This window comes from Pollachius pollachius, assembly GCF_949987615.1.
Source record: "Pollachius pollachius genome assembly, chromosome: 14".
In the NCBI taxonomy this organism is placed as follows: Eukaryota; Metazoa; Chordata; class Actinopteri; order Gadiformes; family Gadidae; genus Pollachius; species Pollachius pollachius.
In genome coordinates, this window is record NC_136947.1 from 16,171,240 (window position 1) to 16,185,053 (window position 13,814).

A 13,814-nucleotide genomic window follows, 5' to 3' on the forward strand; every position below is an offset into this window, starting at 1 on the left:
AATCACAACATGTTAAACAATTATTAACATGTCATGAGATGTTTGGCTGGACCATTGGGGAGCTGACAGATTTGTTTATAAACCAGTCATGAGATCAACACTATGGTGGAGTGGGATATGGATCAGCCGCAAACACCACGTTTGAAAGACTGGACGGCATTCAAGCCCTTGAGGACCTTCTGTGGTGCATATTAAGCAACCCCTAGTGTCAGTCAAGAACGTAGGGAAATGCCTCCAGAAAAGATAAGAAAACTGCTTTTAGCTACATATTGGGTTGATTGAGAATGACATAGCGATGTTCATCCAACAAAAACAGTGCTTGGACCAAGTTGGGGGGAAAGAGAAACAAAAGTAAAATAAGTGTGCCTGTGTGTAAAAGGGGGCCATAGAAATTGGGTTTTATGGAAAGACCCCGTTTCTGTAACACAATGGCTTCCTGCCATATTCTGAGGTGGACCTAGAATTGCTTGATGCCGCTAAGGGCAGAGATGGCAAAATAGATTATGCAGTATTCATATGCACATTCAGGATTTAGTGGAATTTAAAAAGCTGATAAATATGCAAAAAGATACAACCCAAAGAAGACCTGATTGATTTCTAACATAGACTTCATCAAAGCAGCAGCCAAAAGTAGAATGAGGAGAGAATAAAAGCAAATGGCAGAGCAGGTGTGATAAAGAAGTGAGGTCACCATTTCTACAATGTGCAAAAGGAGGTATGGATATTTTAGGAAAGACAAGGAGTGTAGGGAGACGCAGAAACAGTCATTACATGGATGATAATAGGTCATATTATATGGACTACAGTTTGCGCAGGCACATTGCGTGCGCTCAACCTCTAGTTGTAATTAAACCCATAGCAATAATGTGGAAACCCCAGTTGATAATGTAATACATTTCTGAGCGCATAATATAACATTTTGCCTATAATGTTACAATGTATAACATTCGTTCACATCAAATGACTCTTAAAAGCAGTGCCAACATTTAATTTTTTTTAATCATTCAGCGAACAAAAGGCAACAGGATGATTATCATTTAGGGGGCCACTCAATGACATGCAGAAGCGTCATCAACACGCCCACTATTGTGGTGTGAGAAATACCAACTTTCTACTCCTCATTCACATATAAGGTCATTTAAATTCCCTACTGAGAAAATACTACCTCAGAGGTAGTATTATTCAGGAGATTTTCAGGGTACAAATGTCAGGATATGTTGTTCACACATACGGCCCATCAAGAGAACATCAGGACTTACACGTGTGTCTGAAATCAGCTTGTGTGTGAGCATTTGATTACATTATAAAATTAATCAATTTATGGCAACAGGGGTAATTGTTCAATAGAAAGTGTAGCATATTATGCATGCAAATCAATTATTAAATAGCTTTTACTCTTACTCAGGGCTGAAAAGTGCATCGACATTTTAAAATGCAAGGCAACTACTATTGGTTAGTTGAAAATAATAATCATCATTGAGATTAAACATCTCTTCGAGTGTCCTGTCCAAGACAGGCAGCAGTAGCCTACAGTCACACATAGCATACACACAAAACATAAGAAAAAATATAACCGCAAGCGGTGATTAACGGGGTCCGAGCAACTTAAAAGTCAAGAACACACTAATGGAAGATATATAAATATGACATATAATTATGAAGGAAAGATGTTGATGAAGATGTTCCACTTAATGCAATACTGTGCCTCTGCTTTCAAGTGAGCTGCAAAGCAATGGCTGAATGTCATGTTCAGCTTGTTCATGATGCTATGATTAGGATTCAAACTTTCAACCTAAGGATCACCTGTACAAGGCATTATCCCGTTGAGCCACTGATAAACCTGAACTGCAGCCTCATTCACATGGTCAAAATGTCTATTGATAAGCATACAGGAAACTACATCCAGAAAACTCCAAGCACACATTTCTCAAGTGAATTAAGGGCTTTCTTTAAAGCAGATACCTGAAAAATCATTGAAATTCTGGGGAAATTAAACATTTGTAGTCAGGAACACTAACGGAAGAAATATAAATATGACAGAATTAATTATGAAAGAAATATGGTTAACGAAGAAGTTCCCCTTTATGCCATACTGTGTCCTGGAAGTCAGATTCTTGGGAACTAATGAGCCGGAATGTTAATTGCCTGGTGAATTTCAGGTGCTGTTCAATGTTGTGTTTCTTAAATGAGTGGCAATGACAGAATATCATGTTCAGCTTGTTCATTATGCTCTATTCAGGATTCAAACTCTCAACCTAAGCATCACCAGTACACGGCCCTATCCCGTTGAGCCACTGACATTCCTGAACTACAGGAAGCCTCATTCAAATGGTGAAAATGGCGATTGATAAGCACACAACATTAAGAAAACTCCAAGCACACATTTCACAAGAGAAATAAGGGCTTTCTTAAAAGAGTTCAGATCTGAAAAGTTGCACTGTTAATGGTATCCACCTAATGATAGCCATATGGTAGTTATACAATAACAAAATGGTCATATAGGCAAAATGGTTTGAGACTGTAGAGGTTTGGCCTTTCTATGAAATTGTGAGAAAAGTAAACATTTTTAGAGCAGAAGACCAGGGTGAAAAAGATGCATCTGATTTTAGAGATTAATATGATGAAAGAATTTTGAGTCCAGGTCAATCTCGTAAGGAGAAATATGGCTAGTTCATATTTTTTTTAAATAGCGCCACCTTTGGGTGCCGTACCACTGTAAATTTGGAAACCATACCTGAAAATTTCAAGAGTTTTCGACTTACGGTATAGGCTGCAGTATGACTTTTACAGAATTTGAGGAAAAAAAAAAACGTTACAGAAACAATAGGGGCCAAGCAGCTTCGCTGCTCGGACCCCTAATAAAACAACGAAAACAGTCCGCAGGTGGGAAGGGGGATATCAATATCGCAAGACATTTCGGGAGGCTCAAGGAGAAGAGTAATATTAAGTTTGAGCTAAAAAGTGTAAAGACATTTCGGGAGGCTCAAGGAGGAGGGTAATATTACATTTGAGCAACAAAGTGTAGCCTTGTGGTGGACTCTATAGACATAATTCACCATACTGTGTAATTGACTTGTTTTCGTTGCGTTATAGGGACAGTGTCTCTTTAAGATCACCTGACCTGTGTTGACATGTTGGTCGGCGCAATGTTTGAATTGAACGTTTTTTATGATAAAATGAACGACCTGCCGTTGCTTGTTGAGGTGAGACATTGTCTCTTCCCTTCTTTTATCGCAATTTCTACAGTCTATATACAGAACTTCTTACCTGGGAGAGTTCGGCGCTGGTAGAGCCGTTATGTTTAAAAACATAACATCATACCTGGGTGAGTGTCACTGCGGTGTGTGCGCGTGCATGTTTTTTCTTACCTGCACGTTTGTCGATGGCGGGGCCGTTACGTTTAAAAACATAACGTCTTACCTGGGCGAGTGTCGCTGCAGTGTGCGCCTGCGTGTGTGTTCTTACCTGCACGTGTGTCGATGGCGGAGCCCTTATGTTTAAAAACGTAACGTCTTAAAGTGGATTCATACCTCCGGATCCGGACGAAATTCGTCCGTCCGTACCAAACGTACTACCCTTCATACCTCCGTCCGGTTTCAGCGTTGTTATGGATGTTACGCAAAACATCCTCTAGAGGGCAGTGACTGTCGTGTCGCAATTTACTGGCATCGACAATCGCAAACATGGCATCTGTACAGGAGATGATTTTGCTTTGTGTCATTCGAAATTGGCAAAAAAAGGCGCAAAAAGTGTAGGCCTACGCGGCGGTGGTATGTGACACCCCTCACCAACCCGCAAATTCTCTCCTCAAAATGTTGCGCCATTTTTTAATGACCAGTTACAACTCATTGCCAAAGCAGGTGAACAATAAAATAAAAAGGTCAGGTGTATCGTATAATATAAGTTTAAAACGTTAAATACAATATATATATATATATATATATATATATATATATATATATATATATATATATATATATATATATATATATATATATATATATATATATATATATATATATATATATACAAATCAGATATTATACTACTCTCTCTCTCTATTTTCGTGAATGGTTGGACTTCTGACTCCATACTGCCGCCTCGATTTCGTTGGTATTGCTCTGTTTCTCCCGGAGCACTCTGGATTCGTAAGCTTAGAGGCGACGGACCCACTGACAGACGAAATGACCTCCGGGACCGGAGGAAAGGGTCCCTATCCGTATTTACCTTAGGGTGTGAATGGGCCTTTACCTGGGTTAGTGTCGCTGCAGTGTGTGCGCGTGCGTGTGTTTCGATGACGGAGCCGTTATGGTAGAGGTCAAGTGTCTCTGCAGTGTGTACACGTGCGTGTGTGTTCTTACCCGCGCGTGTGTCGATGGCGGAGCCGTTATGTTTAAAAACATAACTTCTTACCTCGGCGAGTATGTCGCTGCCTTTGTCTTGACGTGCGGGCGGTGTGTGTGTGTGTGTGTGTGTGTGTGTGTGTGTGTGTGTGTGCGCACGCGCGCTTCCCTGTATGTGTCACAGCCTTTGTCTTGAAGTGAGTGTGTGCGTGTGTGTGCGTTTCCATGTATGCTCCTGCGCATGTGCCTGTGTGTGTGCGGTGTGTATGTGCGTGCTTGCAGTGTATGTATGCGTTCGCGCGTGCTGTGTGTGTGTGAGCTGCAGGCTGCTTGGCACATGCACACATGACCAACTTGAGTAACTAGTGCGACAAGCCTGCTATTATAGTAGTACGATTTATTTTAAAGAAACGTCCATAATGGAGGAGTGATCATTGTCAGGTGATGGAAACTGTGGCGGATGGATTGTTGTAATTGAGAACAGAGTCATATTAAAAGAAGCACTGAGAAGTGAAGGGGTACAAATTAATGAAAGAAATACGGTAAATCATCAGGCAATGACTGCTTTGTTTTTTCAGTTTCTAAAGACAACCGAATAGAAGTTATGTTTATTTTTTATTGATTGTACTTGTTCTGCCTTGTGTGTTTTATCTATGAAAATAAGGATCCCTGATTCATGCTAAAAGAAGAAGCAGGAGCCACAGTATATGGGCTATTCGGGAAGGGTAAGTACACAAATGAATTGTCAATTGTTAGTTATAGCCATTTAAACATGCAAATATCCATATATTATGCATAAAATGGTATGTCTCTCTTTTATCTGATTGCCATCATTGTTTTAAGCATATACCTGGTACATTAGTGTCAAGTTTGAAACTTTTATGACTTACGGCTCAGAATCGGTTGATGTGTGTGTGTGTTTTGTCAAGTCAAGTTAAGTTTAGTTTAGTTGTGGCCATTGCATTGAATCCAAAGGGCCACATGTGTTGAAATATTAAAGTTGTTCTTCATTGAATTCAAATTGTGCTTGTTTAAATAGTTTTACGAACATGGCACTTTCCCAGTGGAAATGGCAGTGCTTCGAAGTTTTACATTTAAACGCTGATAATAGCGCCACCTATTGGCGGATCTGGTCCATCCTTAATTTGTAGCTGTTACTTGTTTACAAGTTCTACAATCATGCAATTGTATATACCTTTTGACCATAGGCTAGTTTCGGGGATCTCTCAGTAAAGAAGAGTAACCCTAACAAATAATAAGCCCGTTCATAAGAACAAAATAAACTAGGGTATGCACCAAGAGGGCTTTTTTAAAACCTTATTATTTACTTGTTTAGCAATGCAAAAGACCAGAAATGTTTAAGCTGTTTAGTGTATAATTATCACTTTCATGAGGTGATGTGCACTGTACACCTCAACCCTGTGTTTAATACCTACATGAGGAAACAGTTTAGATCATCACATGTTAAGTTCAGTATCTTAACTCACACACCCACGCCACCATTGCTTACCCTTGTCTGGTTTCGACGGGTTATTAAGGGGCCGATCTAGGAAAGTGCATGGATTGAGTGAGTCATTCACCCATGATTACCAAAGACATTAGTCTGAGATTAGGTGTGGTGGGAAAACTATAACGGTGTGTAGGCCTACAGTCGATTTGCATGCTCTTATCCAAAAACAATGTGTACAATGGAAATAACTTAGACGCTGTACTACGCGGCCACAACTCACACATCTAATGTACAGCGCCTAACGGCATTCAGCTGCAGTGGCGTGACTTTGTCAGCCAGGGGGTGCTGTTCCCGCACCACAGAACTGACCAGGTGTAGAAGGGAGTGTCGTGGGACAGAACCATCTTTTATTGAATCCTGAAACCTAGTCGGACTCTACCAGTTTGGGCATGCTCCCGTGCTGGGTGAGGGAACAAGACGCACCACCTCACCGACTCACACTATTCCAGACTCTCTTGTTGTTTGAATTGTAAAGCCCGCAATTAGAGCGCAGCAATGACCAGACAGTGGGGATGCATGACATCACTAGGTGTGTGCATGTGTTTCTCATGCGGTTCAGTGGGAGATAAATGAAAGAATGCAACTAGATAATGCAACATATAAACCATTCACAAATTGGGCAGCGACTTTGTATTTTAAACCCTAAAAAAAAGTTACATTCCTGTTCATTTCAAGTTGTGTGACCGCCATAGAATTTGGGATGCAAGGAAATAAGGTCAAATGATATCTAAGGGGCTTCTATTCCAAAGTTCTTTCTTAAAATGTATTCTTGTCTCTGGAGTGCTGCGGCATCGTCCATCCTGTTCACCCTTCTTGTCGGTTGACACAGAATTCATATATTAGGGAGGGTACCTCTGACCCCCTCCAAATCCTCCAGGAGTAGAGTCCCCAAAAGAGAAACTCGGTGTACCACTGATCTAACTGTAGCTTCGAGCTTCTTTGACATGGTCGGCCATGTTGCCTGGGACATGGCCAGCTTGGCTGGAGGGAAGGATGGGGGGGGGGGGGGGGGGGAGGGGGCACTGCATTAAAGATGCAGCTGACATTTGAGCTATACCCACGAGGCTGTACACCCAGTCTGCTAGAACCCTGGAACAACCCATAATCAGCCCTGACCTATGACCTGCTGCTGCTGGACCGGAGCCCAGGGAGGCCGAGGGAGGACCCGGGACTCTGGTGGGGGGCCGAGGGAGGACCCGGGACTCTGGTGGGGGACCGAGGGACTATGGAGGAGGCCTGGCCTCCGACGCGCTCGCCTCCTCACGGCCTGGCTACCAAGAGAAGGCCGGTCGTAGCACTCACTATGCATGCGTTGATAAAAAAGTCTTTCTCTTATCTAAGATGTGGATTTGATGAATATGTGCTAAGTTTATTACGTAGACCCTTTTATTTTTACTTTAATACACTTTAATAACATATGGATAGTGAAGGATAGTATACAGGTGCTAGGAGGACTGGATTCAATCACCACATTCATGGCATCCTTGAGCAGGAAGTACTCCGACCCCCTCCTGCTGAGTAATCCCATGTATCTGAACTGATGTGTAAATCACTTGGCATCACTTGGCATGCGCTTATTTGGCAGGCGCCTTTATGCCACACCTTCTTCCATTATCCCAGAAGAGCGGTCCGTTGCTGGAGCGGGACTGATCTAGGCCTGAACATCTCTTTACTGTGCCTTGGGTGTGTCTTCCGGTGTATGTTGGGTATAAACGTGAATGCACGCGTGCGTGTGTGCGTGCATGCTCGTTTGTCTATGAGTCTGTCCCGCACATAAAGGAGATGGCAAGGAGTAGATAGGGCAGCTGAGCAGCCTGTGACTAAGTGGCTCCATCGAGTCAACAGGGCGTGCTTCTGCCGCTGACGATAACGCTCAGGCCATGTTTTACTGTATCGTCGTATTTCATTCTCTGGGAAGAGGACAGTTGAATCATTTCATTCAGACGTCTGCATAACAAGTAGGAGACCGAGGTTTGCTAGGTTTAGTACTTTTGAAGCCATGAGTTAATACCCTGTCATCGTTTGAAGCAGTTACAACAATGTCCTACGTTGTGTTTTTGATATAGGTAGAGGCTTTGGGCGCATCTCATTTGGTGGCGTGCTTGGCAAGACGTGTGTTTGCGTCCTTCTCGTAGACCCAGGCCATGTTCTAATTGGATAACTTGTGCCCTATATAGCGCACTATTTAGGGAATCATTTAGGGCATTTTGTAGTGTTCTGCACTACATCCCACCATGCAGGTTTTTCCTTGAATTCCCCCTATACTTGTTACCTTAAATGCAGTACTACATAGTGTAGTTCACTAGATGGGATTAGGAAATGAGGTCACAACTGAGCCAATTGGAACACGGCCCAAGACTGGCGTACACATTCGGTTTATCTCAACCCTCCCCATAGCTTGAGGAATAGCTCTGTAGCCCAAAAAACTCCACTCGTTTTGGTAGTTAGGCACCTGTCTACTGTCGCTCTACCGGCAAAATAAAAAACATATGTTGGTAGAGATCCTTATTTAACTTTTGGGGTGTTTTATGGAACGCTTTTAATTGTTTCCAGGCTTTTGCTAAGCCTTAGTGTAATTTCATGTTTTTACAAGTTTGAATACATTAATTAAATTGCCTAACTATTCAATAGCAGTGTTGTCGCCGCATGGCACACCTGTCAGTTTTTTCCCCATTTCCCCGTTAACAGGGCATGTTTAAGATTTCCTAGACTTAGAATGGCGTGCAGGGGCTTGCCACCGCCATCACTACAGCAGACTCTTTTGAACGCACAATTCTCGTTACCTGGGGAACACGCGTTGATCTCTACATGAATATAGATTTTTTGATGAAATAACTTAATTGTACCAAAGGAAACTTCATTTTGTAGCCATTTTGGTTTTTTTGGCGCTTCACTCAGGAAAAACAGACAAGCCAAGAAAACCTGTCACATTTCATAACTCAGCTAAGCTGGATATCGTAAATCGCACATCGTAATATTTTCCCAGCACGCTACAAATAGTCAAAATATAGTCTTCAAATCCAAACACGCACGCATACCCATGCTTGCGCGCACACACACACACACACACACACACACACACACACACACACACACACACACACACACACACACACACACACACACACACACACACAAGCGCATGCACACGCACAGCCTCATTCTCACTCTCACATTCGGTTATCCATCAAGGCGTCAACGAGCTGAAGGATCGGGGGACTGGGACCTAAATGAGAAATCATTGACTGGGAAACTGTGTGGTAATGGGGTCTCCTTGTGATTGGATAAGGTCTGTGTATCAGGCGATGCAGGTTCACCTCGGTTATCGCCATATATAGGGGAGCTTAAAAATAAACATGTTGAAGGATCTGTTTGTAGGAGGTCCACATGTAAAAAAAAAAAAAAAAACTCTCAGCCAGTTTAGAGTTTATGCTCACTTTTGCTTTGATACATAATGCAGACTTGTGCAACCGGTCCTTTTTTGCACTTAATATATTTATGCCATTGACCTGTACCCATTGCAGCCTACTCACTGCTCATTGTTTTGACATTCGTAATGTGACGCATGCTTTGTGTGTTACATGTTAAGTGTACGTGCTGACACGTATGTTTGTTTGTGTGTGCGTGTGTATTCCTGTACGTGTGTCACATCCTGAGGCGGCAACCTAAGCAGCGATGTGTTTGTCCTTGCCTGACGGCATTGTTTATTGATGTATTGATGCATGCCGGGAGTGCGAAGATTGCTTGAAAAGGTCGATGTAAGTATCAGAAGGTCAACGTATCAACTCAAACATACACGGAAACCACAGTTTTATGAGGAAATGCTGTGCCTGTACCCAAACGCTTTGTTTTTGATAATTTCTTTAAAAGACTTCCATGTGAATATAGACTTATTTTCTGAGCTATTTCTTAATATGATTGGTCCTCCCAATGTTTGGCTTCCCCCATTTGGCACCATGGTTTGCTGATAAGATTTTTTAAAAGCTCCCACACACATTGTATTGTCTTCTCTTTTCTGGAGCAGTGCTGTGTTTGCATTCAAATCCAGCACTTGGTTTTCATTTGCCGGCTACTGCAGAGGTCAGGCTATGACAGGGGATCAGTGTATGCCAGACAGAGGGCAGCTAGATTTAACCTCTCTCCCTCTGTCTCATTCCCTCTCTGTCTTTCTTTCTGTCCTGTTCTCTGTTGTTCGTCTTCTTCCTCCTAACGCGTATCCCATTCAGAGTAGCAGGCTCTGAGATGAGCTTGATGTGTTGTATGTGCATGAGCCAGCTGAATCTCTCCGTCTCCCCCTCTCTGTCTCTCTTTCTGTCTCTCCCTCTTTGTCTCTGTCTCTCTCTCTGTATGTCTCTGTGTCTCTTCCCATCCCTCCCTTCCTCCCTCTCTAACACCCTGACCGAAGACCGCGGTTGATAGATTGGACTGAACTATCTGTCACAGGCCAGGGATGGTTAAAATAAAAAATAAAGAGGATGGAGCGAAGAAGATGAATGGATGCCTTCTGATGGTGTTCCAGAGAGAATAATCACAGAAACGGGATAAGCTGTCACTCGCGCTCACCGTGGCAACAGGAGGAGCTGTCAAGCTGGTTTTGTTTGTTTCCCATTAACAAGTCCTGCTTTTAAAATAAAGGCTTTTCTTTTTTTCCAATAAGGAAGGGTAATTTGTGAAGCTCCCAGACTCCGTGACCTCGTAATAACACGTTCAGAGGTAAAAAACAATTTACTAAGTGTCAAACGTTGTTTTTGTCAAAGAAACTCTTTGGAGGGATAGGAGGGCGGCAAGGGGTGGGGGGGAGAAGAGGAAGGGTTGACGTGTGGCTTGAACGGAAGTATTACTGGAGGGTGCAGGCTGAGGCGCTGAAGTTAATGGGGAAATCTCTTGGATGCAGAGAGGAGCACAACGCAGTAGCATGGATCAAACCCCCATTAACCTTGTCTATAATTAGAGATGTTTAATCAGGGACAAAAGCATGCTCCCTCATCATCTTGGCCATCAACGCGTAATAATTAATCAACCACTCCCTTATGAGGCGTTCCGGATGGTTCTGTGTGTCTTTTTTGTGTCTCCCATAGTTTAGGAAGACGAGAAGCATTTGTACCTTACGGAGAGGGGTCGGATCAGGTGCTTGCTATCGGTAAACTGTCTGCAACGCAAGAGCCGTGGCAGCCGCAAGGAGCATATAGAGTGACTACGCAGTGGTACTTGCTGTTCTGTTATCGATCATCCTCCCACACACTTGGGCATGCACACGGACACACACTCAAGAGAACACATACACATACACTTGCACACACACACATGCACACGCGCACACACATAAACAGATTTTTCCGAAACACACATGTACTCATACATATTCTAGCGAACACACACACACACACACAGACAGACCCATATACACCCAGAGACACATGCGTACATACAGGTAGATACACACACAAGCAAACAAACAAATATTCCCAGAAATGTCAACCCAATGCATTTAAAGTGCCGACATCTTTACACAATACCCTCATATATACTCACCTCAACGTGGAAACACCGTAGGAATGCAGTGCAGTAATGATGCGCTTACTCATTCAGCGCTAGGCCGAAGCGCCGTATTGTGTTGTGATTAATGAGAAGCAAAGCACTTGAATATTGAATGGAGTGAATGCAAGCTTCTCAGGGGTATTAATCAAACTGCGATACTTAAAACAAATAATGCTTTCACAGCATCTCTGGATACTTTAATAGCTCTTAGAATAATTGAGTATCATACCCTTTTTTCCCTTTTTGTTTTACACAAATCTACCACAAGCACACACGTGAATAACTACCTACATGTTCCCGTTAGGATGTGGATATGGGCGCAGACTCCTCGGTCTGTGTGTGTGTGTGTGTGTGTGCGCGTGTGTGTGTGTGTGTGCCTGTCTCTGGGGTCTATCTGTGCCCGCTGTATTGTGATGGATGTGTGTGAGATGTGTATGTACTGATGGCACGGGGCAGGGACCATCCGTCCCGGTGTCACAAGACGATTAATGATAGGGCTGTATTTAGCTTCCGCCCTCCTCTCCCTGTCTGACCTACTGTCTACACTTTCACTCACACACACATGGACTCGCGCGCGCTTGCACACGCACGGAAACACACATTCACAGGCATACGCGGCAAATCTGTCAATGGCAGGTTTAACTGAAGACATGAACGCCTTGGCTAGAAGACCATCACGATGTTTATGCTGTTTGATCAGAGGAGCCCAATGCGAAATACCAAATGCTATTACATAGTCCTCGTTTGCTTGCTTGCTCAAGGCCACAATAACTGTTGACGCTAATGTATTCCACTCCTACAAACGAGATGGTTTTCATTTTTCTGAAATGAGTTCTTTATTCAACCCCTAACAAACTAATTTCCCAATCTGACTCTCAGGGGACCCCAGACAAAGAAGAGAGTGAATAGTGAATAAGACTGACCCTCCACACAGTTCTTCCAGCGGTTGGCTGTGAGCCCCACATCTGTATTCAGGCCTGCAGACTATGTACTCATACTGTCGATGACCGGCGCTAGGGCTCCAGGAGATGGATGGTGCTGAAGCCTGGCCCTAATAACCAGTCTATCCCCCCCAGGCTCGGTGTTGCTCTGCACTCACCTGGCTCGCCACACTGTCCTCATATTGACTTGGGCATTTCATTTTCATGCATTCATATTCATCGGCAGACAAGCATTCCCGAGTCCCAGGGCTGTCTGGGTTCCACTGCTCCATCACATCCCCATACAGTCCCATGTCCGTCTTCTTTTCCGACTGTACTATTATATTCATCAATCCTGGTGGTGAGTGTTTGGTGTGTGGTGTGTGTGTAGTTTGTAGTGTGTGTGTAAAGGGGTGCGGTAATACACCATGCAAGAGAAATGTTCACTTTTGTTTCACTTTGCTAGATAAAGCCTAATTGCATGGGCTATCTCTCTGTTTACACATATTTTTCATGCATTTCTCCCAGGCTCTTTGTATGTATATCATAGTGCTGGGGTAGATTACAGGCTAACGGCCAATTTCAATCAGAGGCACACTCGTTGAACAAATTATATTCATTGCACACATGGTAGTAGTACAAGAAATATTTTGTGGAAAAAAGGCTGTTTGCTTTAGGGATGTTCATTAATTAGCATCCCCACTAGTAGACAGTATAAATACACACTTGTCTTAACCACATTATCATTCAAACTGACAGCTGTATGGGAGCAACGTCTCTTAGCCTTTTCCGAAAAAAAAAAGCATAGAAATCCCCGATGCGGTTCCGCTTCCCGCTTCGGTCGGTCAGACAAACGTGAAGCCTGCCAATCAGAGCAGAGGGGTAAGCGTTGGCACATGAAAGCTGGCTGCTAGTGTTGGAAGATGAAAGCTTAAAGAAGCACCAGAACAAGGGGAGCTTTAGTGATGAATCGCGGGCTGTCATGGGAGTGCCATGGCAGGTTTCACTCCTAGAGGTGAACAGAAACCAATAACAGGGCTGGAAGAGTTTTAGACCATATTACATCACTCTGGATTAGTTCAAATTGTTGTTCGGTGATTATTAAAAAGTGAGCAGTGTTCATGTTCACAGGAAGATACTTTGGGTCAACTTTCAAGCTGTTGAAAAAAAAGAAAATAAATTAAACCTTAAAATATCCAGCCATGCGCATACACCACTCTACAGATAAAGCTCAGGTTACAATACTAGATAATTGAACTGAATAGAGCCACTGGGTAAGCTTCAACAGAGGCAGAGATTAAACGTATTATCTGCCACCAGAGACGGCAAAACTCAGCCTACAGATACCTGGGATTATAAAGACAATCATAGGAGGCAAAGGAGGGTTAGTTAACAATACGGCTGTACAACGGATTACACGGAGAGGAAGAACAGTAGAACTGGTGCACACACAGGACTACACACTACAAGTCCTGTGATTAATTAGATGTGTGTGGGGCCCGG